At 43.2% G+C, this 26,520-nt stretch overlaps 1 protein-coding gene across 4 annotated transcripts in view; it reads left to right on the plus strand.

Annotated features, from left to right (window-relative positions):
• The window catches only part of LOC129557867 (mitochondrial adenyl nucleotide antiporter SLC25A25-like), a 78,447-nt gene that overhangs the window by 36,319 nt on the left and 15,608 nt on the right, over positions 1 to 26,520 (plus strand). Inside the window, exons 3-4 of one of the 4 annotated variants that reach the window (XR_016039378.1) lie at positions 9,196 to 9,338; positions 9,407 to 9,574. The exons of 2 other annotated variants lie outside the window; for them this stretch is intronic. The gene's annotated coding sequence lies outside the window, so the exon portion shown is untranslated. The remainder of the gene's footprint in view (positions 1 to 9,195; positions 9,339 to 9,406; positions 9,575 to 26,520) is intronic. One more of the 4 variants, XR_016039377.1, reaches the window with a different exon arrangement.

A 26,520-nucleotide genomic window follows, 5' to 3' on the forward strand; every position in this document is an offset into this window, starting at 1 on the left:
TCACTTTGGTTCTCAGGCGTCTCAGTTTCCCAGCATTGCTACTCTGTTTAATTCTCACTTCCCTCTTTTAAATATTTCTGCTAGTGAGTCAGGTTCCTGCAAGTTTTTATTCTAGGAACTGTTCCAGTTTCCACCCTTTATCTTTGTCTTCCAGTTGATCTGCAGTTGGAGAAGAAAGCCATTAGTCTGGAGTGGGAGGTACCCCAAGCTGCATTCAAGCTTTCAAATCCTGAGGGGCCGTCTCCTCAGAAGCTCAGAGAATTTTTGCTCATTGTGTGTCTAATTGCCAAATGCAGGCAGGTTTCATTGGAAACCAGCTCCACTGGGCCGTCATGGCAACCCTGTCATCAAATGACGCTGCGACCGCAGCAGCAAATGAGGCTCTGAGAGCCTTACGGGTGGGCGGGGCTAGAGTAGCCGGATGCTGGCAAGGCTCCTTCGCATATTAATATTTTGGGCTTGGTCTGAATCATCCGAGGGGGGCGGCGGAAATGCTTTATGAGCTAATGCCACACTCCCAAAGGTACTCTCCTTGCCGTGTTCTTACTCATGGTATTCCAGCTCTTGTGGGAAGCACCTGTTTCTCTGGTTTGAAACAGTAGTAGAACAAGGAAAGCCTGTGGGGTCGGTGCATTGGCAGGTGCGAAGGTGGGAAGATGCTCGTGAGAGTAACTGCAGATTAAGAGAAATGGAATACCACTGAACTCTCAGGGATCGGGAGTGACTGTCGTCATTTCCCAGGACTAGTTGTCAGAGGAATGGACTTTGGAAGAAAGGAGACAGAAGTGGATCTGGGTCACAAAATTAGAACAGGTAAAGAGAGCGGAGAAGACACATAGATGGCAGGAGGCGGACAAGCGCATTATACTCAAGGGTCCAGAAACACCTGGGGCTGGTGTCAAACATCAGGAACTGAACTGGTGTCAAACATCTTGTTTTATGAACCTTTTTTTTTTGGCCATGCCACGTGACATATGGGTTTCATGGTGGCTCAGATGGTAAAGAATCTGCCTGAAATGCGGGAGACCCGTGTTCAATCCCTGGGCTAGGAAGATCCCCTGGAGAAGGGAATGGCAACCCACTCCAGGGTTCTTGCCTGGAGAATCCCATGGACAAAGGCCAAAACTTCAGGCTGCAGTCCATGGGATTACAAAGAATCGGACGCAACTGAGTGACTACAGTTTCACTGTCATGCGACACATGGGATCTTAGCGCCCCAACCACGGATCGAACTCGTGCCCCCTGCAATGGAAGCAGAGTCCTAACCACCAAACCGCCAGGCAAGTCCCAGGCCCTGCTTTATTCTTTATTTGTATTTCCCACGCATGTGTTCAGCACTGTAACAGGCAGAGTTTCTTGTGGCTTTTTTTTTTAGCTAAGGCTAAAATTGCGCCCCCACACCTGCCACCTCCCATGTGAGGTCCTGCTCATTGTAATGCTCAGGGTCAGGCTAAGGAAGTGTTCTTTGGAAACTGAATTCTAAAATCTCTTTATGGCAGTGTCAGGCTTGGGTGCTGATTTACATGGCCATTGTAACAAGAGCCGGGCCCTGGGTGAGCCTCAGCCCCGCCGCCAGCTGGCTCTGGGGCCTGAGCAAACCAGGTGGCCTCTCCTGGTCTGATTCTTCTTCTCAGAGATTAAGAGGTCACCCCAGGGCCCCTCTGGGGCCCAGTGTCTGTCATTCCAGGGAAAGAACATTTGCCTTGGAACTCCAGATGCCTGGAGGTCTCAACTGGGAAGTTGCCATTTCTGTGTGACAGAAGAACTCTGCTTGACCTGTGCAACACAGGGGGGTGGATGGTTTAAATAAATAAGCAAACGCAAATGTACGTTTGTCCAGTGAAGACATTCTGTTGGACGTGAACACGGTTGCAAAACAGAAATACGTTGGAGCTCTTTTTTAAGAATAACATTGGAACAGAATTAATATAAGCGTTGTTAAGATCACATCTTGATAAGCATATGTAGAGCTTTTCAGAGAACATTTCTGACCCTGGGAGTACTATTGGTCTGTAGAATGATGAGCTTTGTTATAATCAGGAAGATTCCATTCTGTTTATTGTAGAAGATAGTTGCCCTTGTTTGATAATGCTTTTAAAGTTTATTTTTTAAATTATGAAAATATGATAACACATTTACAGGACATTTGGAAAATATACAACAAGGTTACATATAGATCATTCCTTATATGTTTAATATTGATTTCACTTTCATGTGACTTTGTTTTCAAATCTCTTTTCAGGTTTGTAAATATGTCATAAAACTCAGTGGTACCAAAAAAAAAAAAGCCCTCAATAGTACAGTTATGTTTACCACCATTATTTGAAAAACATAGTTTAGTAGAAAATGAACATCTCCAATTGAACAACTTATTCGTTCACTCAAAATATTTGCCATTTTGTATTGGAAGGGTTGCAGTCATCATTGAAATGAGACACTTCAACAGATCTGTGTTATTTGTTTTCCTTTCAGAAGCACACATGAATAATTTCAAAAACGAAGATCAGCAGTTAAAGTTCAGCTCTTTTATTTATAAAATGTGAACTTCCTTTAAAATAAAAGTAATAATACAGTATCTTGTTGAAGTAGACAGAATGCCCTGAGGACTCTTTATTTGCAGACGCTTGGGAAACCAAATCTGAGGTCTTCATTGAGAATGGTCATGTTTGTTCTTGGGGTCTTAGAGCCCTGCCAAGTATGATTCATTCATTCAGAAACTGCTTCTGTCAGGCACCTTCCGTGATCAAGGCAAAGGCTCATTCCAGACAGGGAGGTACAGTGGCCCAGCCTTCGGGGACCACAACGGTGGAGATAAGATGTGTGTTAAAATAGCCCTAAAGTAGAACATTCTGGATTGGGTGACTTAAAGACAACTGAGTAACTTGGATTTAGGTGGAGGCTGAGTCTACAGACTTACCTTGAGATCTCTCTAGAAGGGCTGAAACATGGGGTCAGCCAAAAAGTTCTTTCGGGTTTTTCTGTAGCCTCTCACAGGAAAACCAAATGAACTTTTTGGCCAACCCCATCATATAAGTTACTATAATCTGTTTTATACTGATGTACATAAGCATCAGCATCTTATTTTCAGGACCTTTTTCAAGTTCTTAACAAAAAGCTTTTTAGTGAATTTAAGAAGTTCCTTTCACTTTTGTGGATCAGCAAATGATAAAAATCCGTTTCTAACCCACGCTGGTAGTGAGGTTTTGTCTATATTAGGAAGTGGCGCAGTGTCGATGGAACAAGGCGAGACGGGTTCCTTTTTCATCTCTGTGACGTGGGCTCTTCCTCTGCAGCACGAATCTGACAACTTCCGTGCGAAGGGACGAGGTGGAGGTGGCAGGGTGGCCCTTAAATAAAGATCAGATCTTGAAAAAAAAAGAAAAAAAAAAGACAGTGTCAAGCTAATCAGAAGATATGGACTGGGAGAAAATATTTGCAAAAGACACATCAATAAATAACTATTATCCAAAATATATAAAAACTTCTAAAATTTGACAATAATAAATAAAAACAATTAAAAAATGGGCTAAAGATCCTAATAGGCACCTCACCAGAGAAGACATACAGATGACAAGGGAGCATATGAAAAGATGCTTGACATCATATGTCATTAGAGTATTGTAAGTGAAAACAACAATGAGGTAACTCTACATATCTCTTAGAATGAGTGAAACGCAAAACACTGGCAACTTTGAATGCTGGCAAAGATATGAGACAAGAAGAACTCTGGTTCATTTCCAATGGGAACACGATAGTTTGCGCAGCCACTCTGAAAAATAGTTTGGCAATTTCTTACACAACTACCTGTACTCTTACCATACAGCAGTGGTTCATCTTGGTATTTACCAAAAAGAACTGAACGCTTTTATCCACACAAAAGTACTCGGCTGTTTATAACACCTTTATTCATCATTGCCAGACCTGGAAGCAACGAAGACATACTTCAGTAAGTGAATGGGTAAATAAACTGATATATCCAAGCAATGGAAAATTATTCAGAGCTAAAAGAGTTATCAACCCGCGAGAAGACACGGAGGAAACTTACATGCATATGACAGTGAAAAGCCAATCTGAAAAGCCTGTTTACTGGATGATTCCAATTAAATTACATCTTGGAAAAGGCAAACCCAGGGAGACAGTGTAAATATCTAGTTTCTGTGGGTTAACAGGCAGGGAAGGATGAACAGAGCATAGAGGTTCATAGAATAGTGAAACCATTCCATTTAATATTGTCATAATGGATATATTTTAGTATATATTTGTCAAAACTCATAAAGTGTACAACACTAAGAGTGAAGTCTCATGTAGACTGTGGACTTTGGATGATAATGACATGTCATTGTAGGTTCATGGCTTTTAACAAATGTGTTGCTGTGGTGAGAAATGTTGACAGTGGTGGAGGTTGTGCATATGTGGGAACAGAGAATGTATGGGAACTCTCTGTACTCTCTTTTCAGTTTTGCCATGAACCTAATACTGCTCTGAAAAGCCAAGTATTAATGTAAAAAAATCCTCCTTTTAAAAAAGAAAGCTTTGGGTCTTGCCTTCTACAAAAAAACCCCAAATATTCAAAGGTACCAGGGATATATAAGTTTGAGAATAGAGGGGACGTGAGTTCTGGAAGTTAGATTCTGAATTACATATTTATTGAGAGTTTTTGAGGAACTGATATTATGGAAGCATAACTATGCTTTTCAATTACTTCTAGGCACTAGACTATCAGACCACACTTGTGTGTATGTCCTGTCAGTGGTTCTCGAAGTGTGGTTCTGAACCCGCCATGTCAGCATCACCCAGAAACTTTTTGGAAGTAAAAATTCTTAGGCCTTATTTCGGATCTTTGGAATCAGAAACTTTGGCGTTGGACCCAGCTGTCAGTGTTCTGAACCCCTTCAGGTGATACTAGGGCTTGCTAACGTTTAAGAACTACTGTCTTAAGATGTAGAACTTCTGCATTCAGCCACGTTATTATCTGACTGCAAAGTGTCCACCCATTAGGGACCATGGTTGCATGCAGCAGAAACTGTCTTAGGCTGACTGAGGCTTAAAAAATTAAAAACAGAAGTAAAATACTGTCTTGGATTGGTACTGTATTGGTAATTTCCAGATCAAAGAAAGAAACAACCAGACCTCAGGAAAAGTAACCAAGGAAACAGAATCTTAAAAGGAATGTTAACAGCTGATGTACAAACTGCCTTCGGTACAAATATGACTTCACTAAAGTCCAGAATGTTAGAATAGAGAATACAAGAGGCAGAGAGAAGGGGGGTGTGTCCACCCCTAGTGGCAGCTCTAGGGAGATGGGTGATAGGGAAGTAAAACACCCAACTTCAACGTCAAGGAGGTGGTGCACACAGATCAAGGGGCATGAGCTTTGGCACTGGATGTGTCTGGATTTGAGTCCCAGCAGCTCTGCTGCTTATTAACATTGGGACTTTGGAGAAATTACCTAACATGACCAAGCATCAGTTACAAGATGAGCTAGGTTGACATGAGGATTAGAGAAAATGTAGACAAAGCACCTGGCACGTAGTAGGTAGAAACTTCTATAGGACACTGTCACCAGTCTTTGAATCAAGAGCTTTTGTCGATTTCACGTCTCACAGTTTTGGGGAGGGTTCCTTGGATACTGTCTGTGTATTCCCTAAATTTTACCCAGTGGTACCCTGGAGGTCAGAACAGATTAATACTCTTTCTGACATGTCCTGTACTTCCAGAGACTAAGTTTGGCTGTCGAGGATTTAGCTGAAGGTGAGGGAAAGTAGTCTTTTAAAATAAAGTCATTAAGAGCCGGCCTCCCCGTTGTATTCCAGCGAGGGGAATGAGTCACGGTTTCCCTGCCAACATGTATGTGTAAATACAGGGCAAGGTTAAGCAACTCCCTGCTCTTGCCTTATTCTTTGTGCCATAACAGCAGCTTGTGAAATGGTGAAAAATGCAATGATTGCATGACCTAATTCAGGCCGGGAGTTTCAAGTGGGAAACATGTGTGGGCCTTTCTCTTTCATACACACACTCAAGGTAGAGCAATCAGCAGGGATTTTGAAACAGGTCCCTGTGGAAATGGATCCAAGGCACTGCACCTACTCATTACATAACTTGAGGGTAAGGAAACAAAGCCTGGTGGATGGGTGTGCCTGGGTATGCAAGCCAGAGAAATACACATGAGATACCGGAGCCCTACCCTATCCTTACTAAGCAGAAAAAAGGAGCCAGTAATGACCTCTTTATCATGCATGGCCAGAATGTTTTCTTCTTAGGAGGGTCCAGTGGGAGAAGGGAACAGATGAACCTCTGCGAGCACCTACTGTATATTGGAGAACAGGCTGGGTGATTTTGTGGACGGTTTTGTCAGTCTTCAGAAGAGTTCCCATGTTTTGAGCTGAGCATTACGAGGTCACAATCTTCAAATTATGGTGGAGAAACAGGAACTCAGAAAAGTGAAATCAGATTGCTGGCTAATAACAGGGGCAAGCTCTCAGTGGTGTCTATGCGGCCACAGGTCCACCTTTTAGCTCAGTATCTTGCTGGGGTGGGAAAACAACAAGGCCAGGCCTCAAGTCCTCTTCGGCCCTGTCCCAGTGAGATAGTGTGAGATGAGAGTCAGATTGCTATTGACCTTGACTTGACAGGCATCCACCAGCCACCAGGAATGAATTTGCCTGCTGTTCTTTTTGGAGCCAGAAAAGGTGTCCACCACCCATAGTAGCTGAAAAGTAGAAGGAACTATACTCTTGATACGCAGAGATAAACATTGGAGCTTTCTAAGCTCAACTGCATCTTTGCACAGGGTTCTCAGTGAGAAAGAACACAATAGACTCAAAAGTCTAAGGCTTTTGCTGTGTTATCCAGAGACAGTAAAATTGTTTCTTATTGTTAAATTTTTTCAGTCTGGACAACTTGATGATCATGAAAAGATAATGTAGCTAATGTTCTTTGAAGTCCCATGTGTCCCATCCAATCAAGCCAAAGAATGGACAGTTCACATTTTTAAATATTTTTTCCTGCCTTCATGGACTTCTTTATTCACTGAAGCACAATAAATATTTACTGATAGATTATTGTATGTCAGGCATTATGCTCTTGGCAGACGCAGCAGAGATCAACAAGGCATAAATCTCTCCTTAAGAGACTCTTGGTCTAGTAGTGAAAACAGCAAGACCTGGATGACGATACAGATACACGCAGGGCGCTGGGAGAACGCAGAGGGTGCGTTCTGCCAGGAGTAGAATCTGACAGTTCTACTGAGAAACTGAAAGGTAGGGGAAGGGGCACTTGCAGGAGGCAGAAGTGGGGAAGTACAGTGTCTCAAACAGAAAGACCTGCAAAATAGAGTCCCGAAAGAGTTCTGTGCTTTGGAAAAAAGCAAGTAATCCACAATTTGAGAGAGTGAAGCTTGAGGAATATATCAGAGGACGTGAAGTTAGAGAAATAAATAGTTCAATGAAGAGGGAGGTTACATATTTGCCCAGGATTACAGTTTACCAAGCGTTAGGTCTGGAACAGCAGTCTTCTGCCTTTGATTATGGGAAAACGGCAGCTACACAAATCTAATTCTTCTATAAATGTGATCCCTGACCTTCAGAGGATATTGAACATTGCTGAAAGAACTGAAAGATGCATTGCAATTCCTAGTGGTAAAGTTAGATTCAGTCATATAGTTAAAGTTGGTATCTATTATGATAATTCTTCCATATGGTATACAATCCATATTCCAATAAGAAGCACTGAATAGCATCTTTGTGTCTGGCTAAAGTTAAATGAAGAAATCCTGAAATCATGGCTCCCTTGCCCACCTAATATTAACATGTATCTCTTCACCTGCATGCATACCACTACGTAGTTCCTCCTTCACCCTGCCTGTCTCTTCCTACCAGGCACTGTCTCAGACCACAAGCTTTCGAAGCACTGAGTCACCATGTGAGAAGTCCAGCTATCTGAAGCCCCCCTGCTACAGAGATCATATACAAAAACAGCATATAGGTAGAAGATGCAGAGGGGCCCTGACTCTTCCAGTCTCTAGTCTTTTTTTAAGAGTTTCTAGTCCAAGCATCAGGTTAGAGAATCCTTTGAAATGACCTCTGCCCAGTCACCATCTGACTGCAACTTCTTAAGCGACCTCAAGTCAGGAAAGCTCAACCAAACTGCTTCTGAATCCTTAACCCTCAGAAACTGAGAGGTAATAGATGCTGATGGTTAAGAAAGTAAGTTATGCAGAAATAAATGGTACAGATGGTCAACGGTGTTTTGAGTAGGAAGCCCAAATGATACAGCGTGGTGTTTCTTACAGTGTCTGGCTCTCTATACCTTTGTTCTGGCTTTTCTTCCTTATCTTCATTTATCCAAAACCACCCATGCTTGAAGGTTCTTTTCAGGTCCACCCCCTTCTCAGTCTTTCTCTGCTCAGCCTGGTTCATAATGAACTCTGTCTTCACTACATACATATATATACACATATAATTTCATTTATTCATTGCTGGTTGTGCTTGGTCTTTGTTGTCGCACAGGCTGTCTCTAGCTGTGGGGAGTGGGGGCCACTCTCTAGTTGCAGTGTGTGGGCTTCTCATTGCAGTGGCTTCTTTGGTTGTGGAGCACAGGCTCTAGGCCACTTGGAGTTGAGTAGTTGCAGCTCCCAAGCTCTAGAGCAGAGGCTCAGTAGTTGTGGCACACAGGCTTAGTTGGCCCATAGACTGAGGAATCCTCCCAGATGATGGATCAAACCTGCATCTCCTGCCTTGGCAGGAAGATCCTTCACCACCGAACCACCAGAGAAGCCTGATCTCTGTCCTCCCTGAGGTCAAGACCAAGAGTTCACAGACTTGCCCGAAAAGCAGAATCCTTGCGGAGTTTATTAAAGAAACAAACGCCCAGGCCCACTGAATCATAACGGATAGGGTGGAGACCAACCATCTTTCCTGGCCTGACATCAGTTGGTGGACTGGTGTGGATCAGCTTTTGGAAACCATTTTTCTGGACCGCAGATCTGAGTACAAGATTACTCATTGCCTTGTAATACCCACTGCCCTGCAGTGAATCTTTAAATGTGTGAAGAGTAGAACTCTGTCCCTTTGCGCGTTCACTTAATGAAGGTTTATTGGGCATCTGCTGCTTTCTGGGCATCAAACTAAGTGATGGCGGTACAGAGATGAGTAAGCACAGGATCTATCTCAAAGAGATCTCGGATACTTCCTCCAGGGTAGAAGACGGGGCCGTGACTCATGGAGGCAGGCAGCTGGAGGTGGAATGAAGCAGCGTGTTCAGCTGGTACTGAAACACCCTGAAGCTTTTATGAGCACAGTCAGCCAGGCAAACAGGTAGGACCAGGATGAGAAGGCTGTCATGCTTCTGCTGCTACTGCTACTGCTAAGTCACTTCAGTCGTGTCCGACTCTGTGTGACCCCATAGACATGCTTCTAACCATTCTTATTCACGCACAGATCTTTTCCCCACTTCAAGGCTTCCTGAAGGGTCAACATAATCCAAGTTTGCCTGTAGAAAACTGTCTTCAGAGATGACCAAACATTGTGTTCTCTGAGGTCTTGACCCACCGATGGATCGTCTCTCCCAGAGAAGAGTCAGTATTCTAACCAACTGTATATTGAGCACTTGCATTCCAGGTCACTGTCCTGAGCAGTCCCCCCATTCTGTAAGAGCATCTATTGAGAAGAGCATTAGTATTTCGCCTCTGTTGTCTCCCTTATGCTGCGTCTGCTGCTGTGCCCACCTAACTTGGTTCCTCCAGCCCTATGCCTGCCGTCACCTATGTGATACCTGAGAACAAGTTTGCCAACATTACACTTGAACCCACTGTATTCCTTTCCTATTGCTCCTGTAAAAATACTACCACAACATCAGCAGTTCAAAGCAACATAAATTTCCAAGTATACCTGTTTTTATTGTGCTTTGCTTTATTGCAACAACAGTCGGTTCCTCAGCTCTGCTTTCTGACCTGGTGCTGTCTCTCTAATTTCCTCCTTTCCCTTACCATCTTAATATTTTCATGCTCTTTATCATACTTCAAGGCCCCGCCAATTGCCTTGTCATTGAAGTATTGACTGAAATCGCCAGCCGTAATCAGTGCCTCCCTCCTGCCACTTCTTGGGACATCTGCACATTCTTCCTGGGAACATATTGTACAGGGCTCTTAATCTTCACAACTTTGTAAGCTGCTAAGAGAAATGGATAAAGAAGATGTAGCAATGGCAGCCCACTCCAGTACTCTTGCCTGGAAAATCCCATGGACGGAGGAGCCTGGTAGGCTGCAGTCCATGGGGTCGCTAAGAGTCGGACACGACTGAGCGACTTCCCTTTCACTTTTCACTTTCATGCATTGGAGAAGGAAATGGCAACCCACTCCAGTGTTCTTGCCTGGAGAATCCCAGGGATGGGGGAGCCTGGTGGGCTTCCGTCTATGGGGTCACACAGAGTCGGACACGACTGAAGTGACTTAGCAGCAGCAGCAGCAGCTTGGGGAGTGGGAGAAGGCAATGGCAACCCACTCCAGTACCCTTGCCTGGAAAATCCCATGGGCAGAGGAGCCTGGTGAAGATTCGAACAGGACTGAGCGACTTCCCTTTCACTTTTCACTTTCATGCATTGGAGAAGGAAATGGCAACCCACTCCAGTGTTCTTGCCTGGAGAATTACAGGGATGGGGGAGCCTGGTGGGCTGCCGTCTATGGGGTCGTACAAAGTCGGACACGATGGAAACGACTTAGCAGCAGCAGCAGCTTGGGTAGTGAGATTTTTAAATTGCTAACAAGCTCCCAGGTGATGCCAATATTGCTGGCCCATTGACAATGGTTGAATGTCCAAGAGGCTCTGGTTTCACTATTTCATTTTCTTAGGTGAAGGAAGGAAGCCTGGAGATGGTAAAGGGACCTGTCCAGTGTCACTTAGCCAGCTAGGGACAGGATCAGAACTACACTTTTAGGCATCTTTCCCAGCTCAGTGCTGCTTTCATTGACATCATGCTGCTTTCTTTCCTCAGTGTCTTGCCGTCTGTAATCTGCCTTTGTATATAAAAAGAAGTTGCTACTGTTTCCTGAGACTGTCCTGATCTACGGTTTTGGACTCTGAGCAATTGGGCTTCTGAACAAGCCAACTTGTCCCTGTGTGGGTTTCAACACCAGCCCTGGGATAGAGCCTTTAACACTCATCAGTGTGTATGTAGTGGAGAAGGAAAGTCTGGAAGGTGGAGAGGATTCTAAGTAAGGCTAAGGTTCTGTAGGTAGTAGAAGTTGAGAGTGTTCTGCAGAGTGTCCTTTTATGAAAACATGCCCTTGGTGGTGTCACTGCCCTCCCCTCTCCTCGTGGCAGGGAAATCAGTTACTTAAGCCAGGTTATTGTTCATGATAATGAAAGTGATAAATGACCATCATCTGAAAACTGATTTTCTCTGAGGTTTAGTCATGCTGTGATGTCATCAGCCAAAAGTTTTCTGGCCTGTTGACTCCAGTTCGATTTTTTTCTTTCCATTTGAAAGATAAAGATTTCAGAACCTCAGTCTTTAGTCATCCATAAAAAATTGTATGAGGTGTGAACAGTAATAGTGGAGTGAGTGGTTTTCATACAGTCCAGTTAAGGCTGGGTTCACTCAGTTTAGCTTTATTTCTGCTTGGCTGAGTTTTGAGGGATGAGATAAAAAACGGGTTTGGATTTGGAGGAAGAGAAGAAGAGTAAGACGCACCATTTATTCTCAGGTCGTACCAGGTTAAGCTTTGCACGTGCAAATTTACTTTTGAGCCATATGATACCTCTGCAAGTAAGAGGTGGAACATAGCTCTTTTGCAAATGAGGAATCTGAGGCTCACAGATGCTAAGTTGGCTGATGTAGAGGCCCAATTGCTGCTTTAGGAGAAGTCTGGTCGTTCTGACTCCTCATTACGCCTCATACTACCACGCTGTGGCCTTTCACCTTGTTCTGTGGCTGCTTTGGAATCTTTTTCAAGTACAATCAGAGAGACTTCATGCTATTTTAGAAAAGAGCCCTGGAGAGAGCTGGGTGATCTATGTTGCTTAATAGTTTGTCCTGAGTAGTAAATAACTTTTAACTCATCTGAGACTATGAAGTGGAAAGAATTGTACTTGGCCCTGCTTATCCTCACAGCTTGGGGAGGATTAACTGACATAATAAATGTGAATGCACTTATTTGTTTTTTTTTTCTATTTTATTTTATTTTTTTTATTGGAGGCTAATTACTTTACAATATTATATTGATTTTGCCATACATTGACATGTGTTCCCCATCCTGAACCCCCCTACCACCTCCCTCCTCCCCTTATCCTCCCTCCGGGTCATCCCCGTGCCCCAGCCCCGAGCATCCTGTATCATGCGTCGAACCTGGACTGGTGATTCATTTCACATATGATAATATACATGTTTCAATGCCATGCTCCCAAATCATCCCACCCTCGCCCTCTCCCACAGAGTCCAAAAGACTGTTCTATACATCTGTGTCTCTTTAGCTGTCTTGTATACAGGGGTATCGTTACCATCTTTCTAAATTCCATATATATGCGTTGTATACTGTATTGGTGTTTTTCTTTCTGGCTTACTTCACTCTGGATAATAAGCTCCAGTTTCATCCACCTCATTAGAACTGATTCAAATGTGTTCTTTTTAATAGCTGTGTATTATGTATATTGTGTATATGTACCAAAGCTTTCTTATCCATTTGTCTGCAGATGGACACTAGGTTGCTTCCATGTCCTTGCTATTATAACCGGTGCTGCAGTGAACACTGGAGTACATGTGTCACTTTCAATTCTGGTTCCCTCAGTGTGTATGCCCAGGAGTGCGATTGCTGGATCTTATTGCAGTTCCATTTCCAGTTTCTTGAGGAATCTCCACACTGTTCTCCATAGTGGCTGTACTAGTTTGCATTCCCACCAACAGTGAAAGAGGGTTCCCTTTTCTCCACACCCTCTCCAGCATTTATTGCTTGTAGACTGTTGGATAGCAGCCATTCTGACTGGTGTGAAATGGTACCTCATTGTCGTTTTGATTTGAATTTCTCTGATTATGAGGGATGTTGAGCATCTTTTCGTGTGTTTGTTAGCCATCTGCATGTCTTCCTTGGAGAAATGTCTGTTTAGTTCTTTGGCCCATTTTTTGATTGGGTCGTTTATTTTTCTGGAATTGAGCTAAAGGTGCTGCTTATATATTTTGGAGATTAATTCTTTATCAGTTGTTTAATTTGCTATTATTTTCTCCCATTCTGAAGGCTGTCTTTTCACCTTGTTTACAGTTTCCTTTGCTGTACAGAAGCTTTTAATTTTAATTAGGTCCCATTTGTTTATTTTTGCTTTTATTTCCAATATTCTGGGAGGTGGGTCATGGAGGATCCTGCTGTGATTTATGTCGGAGAGTGTTTTGCCTATGTTCTCCTCTGGGAGTTTTCTAGTTTCTGGTCTTACATTTAGATCTTTAATCCATTTTGAGTTTATTTTTGCGTATGGTGTTAGGGAGTGTTCTAGTTTCATTCTTTTACAAGTGGCTGACCGGTTTTCCCAGCACCACTTGTTAAAGAGACTGTCTTTTCTCCATTTTATATTCTTGCCTCCTTTGCCAAAGATAAGGTGTCCATAAGTGCGTGGATTTATCTCGGCTTTTATTTTGTTCCATTGATCTATATTTCTGTCTTTATGCCAGTACCATACTGTCTTGATGACTGTGGCTTTGTAGTAGAGCCTGAAGTCCCGCAGGTTGATTCCCCCAGTTCCATTCTTTTTCCTCAAGGTTGCTTTGGCTATTGGAGGTTTTTTGTATTTCCATACAAATTGTGAGATTATTTGTTCTAGCTCTGTGAAAAATATCGTTGGTAGCTTGATAGGGATTGCATTGAATGTGTAAATTACTTGGGGTAATATATTCATTTTCACAATATTTATTCTTCCAGTCCATGAACACGGTATATTTCTCCATCTATTAGTGTCCTCTTTGATTACTTTCACCAGTGTTTTATAGTTTTCTTTGTACAGGTCTTTTGTTTCTTTAGGTAGATATATTCCTGAGTATTTTATTCTTTTCATTGCAACAGTGAATGGAATAGTTTCCTTAATTTCTCTTTCTATTTTCTCATTATTAGTGTATAGGAATGCAAGGGATTTCTGTGCATTTATTTTATATCCTGCCACTTTACTGTATTCATTGATTAACTCTAGTAGTTTTCTGGTAGTCTTTAGGGTTTTCTTTGTAGAGGATCATGTCATTGGTGAACAGTGAGAGTTTTACTTACTCTTTTCCAATTTGGATTCCTTTTATGTCTTTTTCTATTCAGATTGCTGTGGCCAAAACTTCCAGTACTATGTTGAATAGTAGTGGTGAGAGTGGGCACCCTTGTCTTGTTCCTGACTTTAGGGGAAATGCTTTCAATTTTTCACCATTGAGGATAATGTTTGCTGTGGGTTTGTCATCTATAGCTTTTATTATGTTGAGGTATGTTCCTTCTATTCCCACCTTCTGGAGGTTTTTTATCATAAATGGATGTTGAATTTTGTCAAAGGCTTTCTCTACGTCTATTGAGATAATCATATGGTTTTTATTTTTCATTTTGTTAATGTGGTATATTGATTGATTTGCAAATATTGACGAATCCTTGCTTTCCTGGAATAAAGCCCACTTGGTCATGATGTATGATCTTCTTAATGTGTTGCTGGATTCTGATTGCTAGGATTTTGTTAAGGATTTTTGCATCTATGTTCATCAGTGATATTGGCCTGTAGTTCTCTTTTTTTGTGGGATCTTTGCCAGGTTTTGGGATTAGATTGATGGTGGCCTCATAGAATGAGTTTGGGAGTTTTCCTTCCTCAGCAATTTTCTGGAAGAGTTTGAGTAGGATAGGTGTTAGCTCTTCTCTGAATTTTTGGTAGAATTCAGCTGTGAAGCCGTCTGGACCTGGGCTTTTGTTTGCTGGAAGATTTCGGATTACTTCCTTTAGTTCTGTGCTTGTGATGGGTCTCTAAAGATTTTCTATTTCTTCCTGGTTCAATTTCGGGAAGTTGTACTTTTCTAAGAATTTGTCCATTTCTTCCAAGGTGTCCATTTTATTGGCGTATAATTGCTGATAGTAATCTCTTATGATCCTTTGTATTTCTGTGTTGTCTGTTGTGATTTCTCCATTTTCATTTCTAATTTTATTGATTTGGTTTTTCTCCCTTTGTTTCTTGATGAGTCTGGCTAGTGGTTTGTCAATTTTATTTACCCTCTCAAAGAACCAGCTTTTGGCATTGTTGATTCTTGCTATGGTCTCTTTTATTTCTTTTGCATTTACTTCTGCCCTAATTTTTAAGATTGTTTTCCTTCTCCTAACCCTGGGCTTCTTCATTTCTTCCTTTTCTAGTTTCTTTAGGTGTAGAGTTAGGTTATTTAGTTGACTTTTTTCTTGTTTCTTGAGGTAAGCCTGTATTGCTCTATTAGCACTGCTTTTACAGTGTCCCAGAGGTTTTGGGTTGTTGTGTTTTCATTCACTTCTATGCATATTTTGATTTCTCTTTTGATTTCTTCTATGATTTGTTGGTTATTCAGCAGCATGCTGTTCAGCCTCCATATGTTGGACTTTTTAATAGTTTTTCTCCTGTAATTGAGATCTAGTCTTACTGCATTGTGGTCAGAAAAGATGCTTGGAATGATTTCATTTTTTTTGAATTTACCAAGGCTAGATTTATGGCCCAGGATGTGATCTGTCCTGGAGAAGGTTCCGTGTGCGCTTGAGAAAAAGGTGAAATTCCTTGTTTTGGGGTGAAATGTCCTACAGATATCTATTAGGTCTAACGGGTCTATTGTATCATTTAAAGTTTGTGTTTCCTTGTTAATTTTCTGTTTAGTTGATCTATCCATAGGTGTGAGTGGGGTATTAAAGTCTCCCACTATTATTGCATTGTTGTTAATTTCCCTTTTCATACTTGTTAGTAATTGTCTTACATATTGTGGTGCTCCTATGTTGGGTGCATATATATTTATAATTGTTATATCTTCTTCTTGGATTGATCCTTTGATCATTATGTAGTGTCCTTCTTTGTCTCTTTTCACAACCTTTGTTTTAAAGTCTATTTTATGTGATATGAGTATCTGATATGAATACTCCTGCTTTCTTTTGGTCTCTATTTGCGTGGAATATCTTTTTCCAGCCCTTCACTTTCAGTCTGTATGTGTCCCTCGTTTTGAGGTGGGTCTCTTGGAGTCAGCATATATAGGGGTCTTGTTTTTGCATCCATTCAGCCAGTCTTGTCTTTTGGTTGGGGCATTCAACCCATTTACATTTAAGGTAATTATTGATAAGTATGATCCCATTGCGGAGAAGGCAATGGCAAGCCACTCCAGTACTCTTGCCTGGAAAATCCCATGGATGGAGCAGCCTGGTAGGCTGCAGTCTGTAGGGTCGCTAAGGGTCGGACACGACTGAGCCACTTCACTTTCACTTTTCACTTTCACACATTGGAGAAGGAAATGGTAACCCACTCCAGTGCTCTTGCCTGGAGAATCCCAGTGAAGGGGGAGCCTGGTGGGCTTCTGTCTGTGGGGTCACACAGAGTCAGACACGACTGAAGTGACTCAGCAGCAGCAGCATGATCCCGTTGCCATTTTCTTTATTTTTGGGGGTTTGAGTTTATACACCATTTCTGTGTTTGCTGTCTAGAGTAGATCCTTTAGCATTTGTTGGAGAGCTGGTTTGCTGATGCTGAATTCTCTCAGCTTTTGCTTGTCTGTAAAACTTTTGATTTCTCCTTCCTATTTGAATGAGATCCTTGCTGGGTATAGTAATCTGGGCTGTAGGTTATTTTCTTTCATCTCTTTAAGTATGTCTTACCATTCCCTCCTGGCCTGAAGAGTTTCTGTTGAAAGATCAGCTGTTATCCTTACGGGTATCCCCTTGTGTGTTATTTGTTGCTTTTCCCTTGCTGCTTTTAATATTTGCCCTTTGTGTTTGATCTTTGTTAATTTGATTAATATGTGTCTTGGAGTATTTTGCCTTGGGTTTATCCTGTTAGGGACTCTCTGGGTTTCTTGGACTTGGGTGATTATTTCCTTCCCCATTTTAGGGAAGTTTTCAGCTGTTATCTCCTCAAGTATTCTCTCATGGTCTTTCTTTTTGTCTTCTGCTTGTGGGACTCCTGTGATTCGAGTGTTGGGGCGTTTAACATTGTCCCAGAGGTCTCTGAGATTTTCCTCATTTCTTTTAATTCGTTTTTCTTTTTTCCTCTCTGTTTCATTTATTTCTACAATTCTATCTTCTAGCTTGCTTATCCTATCTTCTGCCTCCGTTATTCTACTGTTTGTTCCCTCCAGAGTGTTTCTGATTTCATCTGCTGTATTATTCATTGCATAGTGACTCTTTTATTTCCTCTAGATCCTTGATAAACCTTTTTGCATCTTCTCGATCCTTGTCTCCAGGTTATTTATCTGTAACTCCAGTTTATTTTCAAGATTTTGAATCATTTTCACCATCAAAATTCGAACTTCTTTGTCGGGTTCAGTTCAGTTGCTCAGTCGTGTCCAAGTCTTTGCAACCCCATGAATCACAGCACGCCAGGCCTCCCTGTCCATCACCAATTCCCAGAGTTCACTCAAACTCATGTCCATCGAGTCGGTGATGCCATCCAGCCATCTCATTCTCTGTCGTCTCCTTCTTCTCCCACCCACAATCCCTCCCAGCATCAGAGTTTTTTCCAGTGAGTCAACTCATCGCATGAGGTGGACAAAATATTGGAGTTGCAGCTTTAGCAACAGTTCTTCCAATGAACACCCAGAATCGATCTCCTTTAGAATGGACTCGTTGGATTTCTTTGCAGTCCAAGGGACTCTCAGTAGTCTTCTCCAGCACCACAGTTCAAAAGCATCAATTCTTCGGCGATCAGCTTTCTTCACAGTCCAACTCTCACATCCATACATGACGATGGGAAAAACCATAGCCTTGACTAGGCGGACCTTGCTTGGCAAAGTAATGTCTCTGCTTTTGAATATTCTATCTAGGTTGGTCATAACTTTCCTTCAGAACCATCTGAAGTCTTTCAGCACCCTGCCCTCACTCTCCCTTTGAGATGTTCTCAAGACTTCCTGGGGGTGATGCTCACTTTTGCTCAGAAAGTTGAATAAACTCAGCTTCATGTGATCAGTCTCTGATGGTCTTGGTAGGACCTTTGTAGCCCTCTTTCAGTTTTCTGCTTCAGTTCCTTTTATTACTCTCTATGGCCTGCAGAGAAGTCCACTAGTCCCATCATGGTGCACAAGCTGTCCCCGAGAAGCCACCTGCCCTCTGCTCCCAACATGGTTGTAGCTTTATTCTTTCATCTTTTGCTGACTTTGCAGATGTCCCACCTACCTTTTTCTGCTCCCTAGTCCTTTCTTTCAGGTACAGTTCAAGTTCCATCTCCCAAGCTACACATCTTTCTTACCCATTCTCAGTAGCCTTTTAGACATACATTGGCCCAAGTATTGAATAGTTGGCTTACTCAGCTCGTTGGAGAGACAGGACTTGCCCCATCTCAGGCCCAGCATCAGATCCAGTGCCTGGTATATGGCCATCATTTGTAAACTTTTCTCCATAAACTAAAGGTAACAGCTGAGGAAAGTGCTACTATTTTTCTTGTCCCTCTTTCTTTAAGATGTCTCTCACGGGCTTTGAAATTCTTTCATTCTGTCACTAAGGCAGGTCCAACTCTTTGTGACCCCATGGGCTACATCATGCCAGGTTATCCTGTCCGTCATTGTTTCCTGGAATTTGCTCAAAGTCATGTCCACTGAGTCAAAGACGCCATCAACCATCTCATCCTCTGTCACCCTCTTCTCCACCTGCCCTCAATCTTTCCCAGCATCGGGGTCTAAAAGACTCATTAAAATGAGTTGGTTCTTCACATAAGGTATTCAAAGTATTGACGCTTCAGCTTCAGCAGCAGTCCTTCCAATTAATATTCAGGGTAGATTTCCTGTATTATTACCCGATTTGATCTCCTTGCGTCCAAGCAAGTCTCAAGAGTCTTTTCCAGCACGACAGTTTTAAAGCATCAGACTTCTTTACAGTTCAATTCTCACATCCACACATGACTACTGGAAAAACCATAAGACCTTTGTCAGCAAAGTGATGTCTCTGCTTTTTAATACACTGTCTAGGTTAGTCAAAGCTTTTCTTCCAAGGAGCAAGCATCTTTTAATTTCATGGCTGCAGACACTGTCCACAGGGATTTTGGAGCCCAAGAAATCACTTTTTCCACTTTTCCCCATCTATTTCCCACAAAGTGACGTCACAAGAGGCCACAATCTCGGTTTTTTGAATGTTGAATTTTGAGCCAGCTTTTTCACTGTCCTCTTTCCCCCTCATCAAGAGGCTTTTCAGTTTCTCTTTGCTTTCTGCCACTAGGGTAGTGTATCTGAGGGTAGTGTATCTGAGGTTGTTGATATTTCTCCTGGCAATCTTGATTTCAGCTTGTGATTCCTCCAGCCTGGCGTTTTGAGTGATGTACTCTGCAAAGAAGTTAAATAAGCGGGGTGACAATATACAGCCTTGTCATACTCCTTTCCCAGTTTTGAACCAGTCCATTGTTCCATGTCTGGTTCTAACTGTTGCTTCTTGACCTGCATACAGGTTTCTCAGGAGGCAGGGCAGGTGATCTACTATTCCCATCTCTTGAAGAATTTTCCGCAGTTTGATCCACACAGTCGAAGGCTTTGGCGTAGTCAGTGAAGCAGAAGTAGATGTTTTTCTGGAATTCTCTTTTTTGTGATCCGACAGGTGTTGGCAATTTGATCTCTGCTTCCTCTCCCTTTTCTAAGTCCATCTTGAACATCTGGAAGTTCATGGTTCATGTACTGCTGAAGCCTCGCTTGGAGAATTTTGAGCATTACTTTGCTAGTGTGTGAAATGAGTGCAGTTGTGAGGTACTTTGAACATTCTTTGGCATTGCCTTTCTTTGGGATTGGAGTGAAAACTGAACTTTTCCAGTCCTATGGACTCTGCTGAGTCTTCCAAATTTGCTGGCATATTGAATGCAGCACTTTCACAGCGTCATCTTTTAGCACTTGAAATTGCTCAACTGAATTCCATCACCTCCACTAGCTTTGTTCATAATGATGCTTCCTAAGGCCCACCCGACTTTGGACTCCAGGCTCTCTGGCTCTAAGTGAGTGATCACGCCATCATGGTTATCTGGGTCATGAAGATCTTTTTTGTATAGTTCTTCTGTGTATTCTTCCCACCTGTTCTTCATATCTTCTGCTTCTGCTAGATCCATACCTTTTCTGTCCTTTATTGTGCCCCATCTTTGAGTGAAACGTTCTTACACAGGACTGGGGAAACCGAGGGCACAGACAAAACCCTGTGTGCCCCAGGACCCAGGAGAAAAGAGCAGTGATCCCACAAGAGACTGCCACAAACTTGCCTGTGCTGTGAGAGTCCAGGAGTCCCCAGCAGAGGTGTAGGTTGGCCGTGGCCTGCTCCAGGGTCGGGAGCACTTAGGATGACAGTGCGTGCACCAGACCTTTTGAAGGAGGTTGCCATTATCTTCGTTCAGTTCAGTTCAGTTCAGTCGCTCAGTCGTGTCCGACTCTTTGCGACCCCATGAATCACAGCACATGTGCATCGAGTCGGTGATACCATCCAGCCATCTCATTCTCTGCCGTCCCCTTCTCCTCCCACCCCCAATCCCTCCCAGCATCGGAGTCTTTTCCAATGAGTCAGCTCTTTGCATGAGGTGGCCAAAGTACTGAAGTTTCAGCTTTTGCATCAGTCCTTCCAATGAACACCCAGGACTGATCTCCTTTAGAATGGACTGGTTGGATCTCCTTGCAGTCCAAGGGACTCTCAAGAGTCTTCTCCAACACCACAGTTCAAAAGCATCAATTCTTTGGCGATCAGCTTTCTTCACAGTCCAACTCTCACATCCATACATGACCACTGGAATTATCTTCATTACTTCCATCATAGTTTGTTCTCAGGGCAAACAACAGGGAGGGAACATAGATCCACCCAAAAACAGAAAATTGGATTGAAGATTTACTGAGCATGGCCCCACTCATCAGAACAAGACCCAATTTCCCCCACAGTCAGTCTCTCCTATCAGGAAACTTCCATAGACCTCTTATCCTTATCCATCAGAGGGCAGACAGAATGAAACCACAGTCACAGAAAATGAATCAAACTGATCACATGCACAGCCTTGTGTAACTCAATGAAACTGAGTCATGCTGTGTAGGGCCGCCCAAGACAGACGGGTCATGGTGGAGAATTCTGACAAAATGTGGTCCAGTGGAGAAGGGAATGGCAATCCACTTCAATATTCTTGCCTTGAGAACCCCATGAACAGCATGAGCAGCATACTGTGGCCTCACTCATTGTCACTACAGCATGACTCTGGTCCTCACTGTGGCCTGACTCTGGTGCTCCCTAGGCCCTTTATCTGGTCCTCACTGGGCCTTGATGCTGGTCTCCACTACAGCCTGCCTCTGTCCTCACTAAGGCCTGACTCTCGTTTTGCAAAGGCCTGATTTTGGACTCACTGAGCACTAAATCTGGTCCTCCCTGCAAACTGACTGTCTTTGGTGAGAACCAGCCTGATTCTGGTTCTCACTAAAGCCTGACTCTCCTCCTTACCCTGCCATGACTCTCCTCCTCACCATGGCCTGACTCTCGTCCTCACTATGACCTGACTCTTTCCTCTATCCTGACTCTTATCCTCACTGGTACCGGTTTCTTGTCCTCATTGGAGCCTCACACTGTTTCTCATTGGGCCATGAGTCTGGTCCTCCCTGTGGCCTGACTCTAGTTCTAAGTGTGGCATGACTCAAATCCTCACTAGGGCCTGTCTCCGGTCCTCACCGGGCCCTGATTTTGTTCTTCCCTGGGCCCTGTCACTGGTCCACTCTCCAGCCTGCCTCTTGCCCTCCCTCCTGCCTGACTCTGGTCCTCTCTATGGCCTGACTCTGCCTCACTACGGCCTGATGCTTTGTCTCACTGGGCCTGACTCTGGTCGTCATCAGGCCCTGACTCAGGTCCTCACTGGGCCCTGACTCTAGTACTTTCTACAGCCTGTTTGGTCCTCACTGTGGCCAGACTTTGGTCCTCTATGGCTTCACACTGTCCTCTAAACTGCCTGACTCTTAGTCTCACTTGAGTCTGACTTTTTGACTCACTGGGGCCTGACTCTTGTCCTCACGGGAGCCTAAGATGATTCTTCACCTGGCCCTGATTTTGGTCCTCACTATCCCTGACTCTGCCCCACTACAGCATGAATCTCATCCTCTCAAGGCACTGACTCTTATGCTGCTGCTGCTAAGTTGCTTCAGTCGTGTCTGACTCTGTGCGACCCCATAGACGGAAGCCCACCAGGTTCCCCTGTCCCTGGGATTCTCCAGGCAAGAACACTGGAGTGGGTTGCCATTTCCTGCTCCAATGCATGAAAGTGAAAAGTGAAAGTGAAGTCTCTCAGTCCTGTCCAACTCTTAGCAACCCCATGGACTGCAGCCTACCAGGCTCCTCCGTCCATGGGATTTTCCAGGCAAGAGTACTGGAGTGGCTTGCCATTGCCTTCTCCGACTCTTATGCTACTAGGGCCTAATTCCTGGCCTCACTAGGGCCTGACATCCTCAGAGTACATCCCAGAGTCAGCATCAGTGAAATGCTGGGCTGGATGAAACACAAGTTAGAATCAAGATTACTGGGAGAAATATCAATAACCTCAGATATGCAGATGACACCACCCATATGGCAGAAAGTACAGAGGAACTAAAGATCCTCTTGATAAAGGTGAATGAGGAGAGTGAAAATGAAAATACTGTCTTAAAACTCAAAATTCAAAAAATTAAGATCATGATGACTGGTTCCATTACTTCATGGCAAATAGGTGGGGAACAATGGAAACAGTGAAAGATTCTATTTTCTTGGGCTCCAGAATCACCTCAGATGGTGACTGCAGCCACAAAATTAAAAGATATTTGTTCCATGGAAAAAAAGCTATAACAAACGTAGACAGCTATTGGCAAGCAAAGACATTACTCTGCCAAGAAAGCTCTGTCTACTCAAAACTATGGTTTTTCCAGTAGTCATGTATGGATGTGAGACTTGGACCAGAAAGCAGGATGACCCGCGGAAGAATTGATACTTTTGAACTGTGGTGTGTTGTTGAAGACCCTTGAGAGTCACTTGGAGGGTAAGGTGGTCAAACCAGTCAATCCTAAAGGAAATAAATCCTACATATTCATTAGAAAGACTGATGCTAAAGCTGAAGCTCCAATATTTAACCACTGATATGAAGAGACAACTCACTGGAAAAGACCCTGATGCTGGGAAAGATTCATGGCAGGAGGAGAAGGGGATGACAGAGGACAAGATGGTTGGATGGAATCTCTGATTCAAGGGACATGAGTTTGAGCAAGCTCCGGGAAATGGTGAAGGACTGTGAAGCCTGGCATGCTGCAGTCCATAGGATCGCAAAGAGTTGGACGTGACTGAGTGACCGAACAACAAGTACAGAAGCAAGCCCTGAGCAGAGAAGCAACAGCATGTGGTTTCTTGTAGAGGGCAGAGTGCTGGCAGGGCAATGGCATGGCGACACGGGAGGAGGAAGGCAACGAGGCCTTTGGTACCTATTCAGAAACCACAGAGAACAACCAGAATATCATTCCTCCAGAAACACATAGGAAGTTCTGTACAAATTCTGCCCCAGAAATATTCCAGCCAAGCCCTGAGGAGGTTGGGCTACTTACACCCAACACCCAGCGCTTATTGGTTAGACCCTCCACTGTCAATTGTTTAGTCATGTCTGCCTCTATGTGCCCCCATGGACTGTAGCCGGCCAGGCTATCAGAATACTGGGGTGGGTTGCCATTTCCTTCTCCCGGGCATCTTCCTGAGTCAGGAATCAAACCCGGGTCTCCTGCCTTGCAGGCAGATTCTTTACTCTCTGAGACACATGGGAAACCCAGACACTCCAGGACCAGATATCATTTCCTGGTCAGGGGCTGCAATAGCTTAAGGACAGATTCAAATGAACAATTCTTTCCACTAATAATAGTGTTTTAATGTTACTCACATAATGCCATCTCGAGAACACAGATGCACAGAGGCACACATATACTTCTATAAAATAAATACATGTTAAGTATCCATTTTATATTGATATATTTTATAACTACATATATACTCACTTAGTATAGTATTGAACTACCTTAGTAACATATGGGTACGCATAAGCATATGTATATATCCATATACATATTATATCCATTTTATTGATATAAGGAAATTGAAAAGTACTGAGGGAGGATGTGATGTACAAGAGCACAGTCTTTAGCACTAGACAGACTGAGATTTACAACCCTATCTGGGACTGAAATTAGCAGAGTGACCCTGGAGAAGTTATTCACCCTGTCTGTGCCTATAATTTGAGGATTATAATGCCCCTTTCCTCGGGTATGTAGGAAGACTAAAATAATATTGTGATAATAACAGCTAAAATTTTGGGGAATCAGCATATTAAAAAGCAGAGACATTACTTTGCCGACAAAGGTCAGTCTGATCAAGGCTATGGTTTTTCCAGTGGTCAAGTATGGATGTGATAGACTGTGAAGAAAGCTGATTGCTGAAGAATTGATGATTTTGAACTGTGGTGTTGGACAAGACTCTTCTTGAGAGACCTTGGACTGCAAGGAGATCCAGCCAGTCCCTTCTAAGGGAGATCAGTCCTGGTGTAGTCTCTGATGCCATGAACTGACAAGATCAAAATTGTACAGAAGGGTTAAGACATGTAATTTGAGGTAACAGATAACAGAAGAAATGAAGGTAGAACCAAGGATTTGAAACTCTATGATTTAGGTGTTCATCTTAACTGATTTTTAATTTAGATACATTTGTTCCCAGGAGGTTAAGGTGAAGGCTGGTGGAGAAAGGACAAGGGAAAAACAAGATAAGACTTGGGCACAATCAGAGGATTTGGTTCTGGGCTAATGTTTCCAAACGGGCTAACCTGAAGGCATCTCAAAGTGTAATGGATATTGCTTGAAGAAGTACTGCAGCCAGCAATCTGTCACTGACCATAATGGAAAAGAATAAGTGAGGCCAGGTCTTTTCATGGGTTGAGGAGTATGTGAAGAGCTGACCCTGACCCAAGTGGATTGGCTTTGGGGAGGGGGGTCTAATTATGTCTCGTTAAGAAAGGTTAAAGCTTGCTGGACCAAATAGACACTAGAATCCTAAGGACAAAGTCCCTGACTGTGTGAGAGTTGAGGAAAGCAGCAACTTCTTGAGCCAAACTGAAAGGGTCATCACAACATCCATATTTAAAAGAAAAAGCCATTCCAATGTCTTACAAAATAGCCTATTTTGATACTACAAAGGTAAGAGCATCTTCTTCCTTATTTTTGACTAGCTACTGGGATGTCTTAATGGTGAGGTGAAACTTGGGAAGGGGCTAAGGCGGCCTCAAATTTTCTTTCATATTTTTATTCAGGATACCCAGAAAGGACTTTAACGTTTCTCTATGTCTACATAAATCCAAAGATTTATTGCCACATAAGTCTGAATTTCTTATTTCCAAAGGGAAATAAGCTATGAAAATTAATACTGTTTTGCTCAAAGAGGCTGGTGGTCATTCTGTATATGAAAAATACAGACCCCACCACACTGGTAACTAATATGACTAGATGGTTCTGGAAGTCTAGCCTGAAGAGCAACGAGAAAGGGGATCTTAAGGCATTGTGAACATGAAGGGAGGCATTAAGGATCTGTGAATGTGAAGGGAAATCTTAAGGAGTTGTGAGTAGGATAAAATATAAAAGAAATATGTGTACCCTTCTGGACAGAACAGAAAAAGATGTGTTGTACTGTAGACAGCCTGATATGCTTTTGACATGGAGGGCTACTGAGTTTTCCAGCCTGCCCCACCTCTGCTGGGTTGCTATGGTTTCAGGCATTATGATTCCACAAACCCTGATGTCACACGCCAGGGTCAGAAGCAGCAGGAAAGAGCCTGGCTCCCTCAGTCTCATCCAACAGCTGACGGGGGTGGCAGCCAGCTGCACGTGCCCAAGAACTTGGCACCGCCCAGTTCCATCCCAAGGGGCACACCTCCCTTCTAGGTGGCACATTTTCAGCCTAAGTCTACAATAACTTCATTATCACGGTAATGAGTTCATAAATTTATTTTCTACAGGTTTTTTTGTTTGTTTGTTTTTCTTAGGATTTAGACTTAGGCTATATCCAAATCATGAGGGACCTCTGTGCCTCCCCCTTCTTCTTGAAGGGAGAGTCCAAGATCTTAAGGGAATGAGATGGAGGGGATTAGGGAGAACGGCAAAGGGTTGAAAGGTAGTAGTATCCTGCGAAAGGCTAGCCATCAGAAGATAGTTATTAAAATGTTGAGACTGAGAGAGGCAGAGGGAAGGAGAGGGAGGGAGGGAGGGAGGATGGGAAAGGAGAAAGTGGGGAGGAGGGAGGAAGGAGAAGAGATGGAGGAAAGGAGAGACGGTGGAAGGGAGGAAGAGAAAGAGGAGGAAAGGAGGGAGAGAGAAGTGTGGGAGGTGTCAAGGGGC

The sequence above is a fragment of the Moschus berezovskii genome, chromosome 16 (assembly GCF_049115385.1).
Source record: "Moschus berezovskii isolate FMDL1 chromosome 16, NW_MosBer_1.0, whole genome shotgun sequence".
Lineage (NCBI taxonomy): Eukaryota > Metazoa > Chordata > Mammalia > Artiodactyla > Moschidae > Moschus > Moschus berezovskii.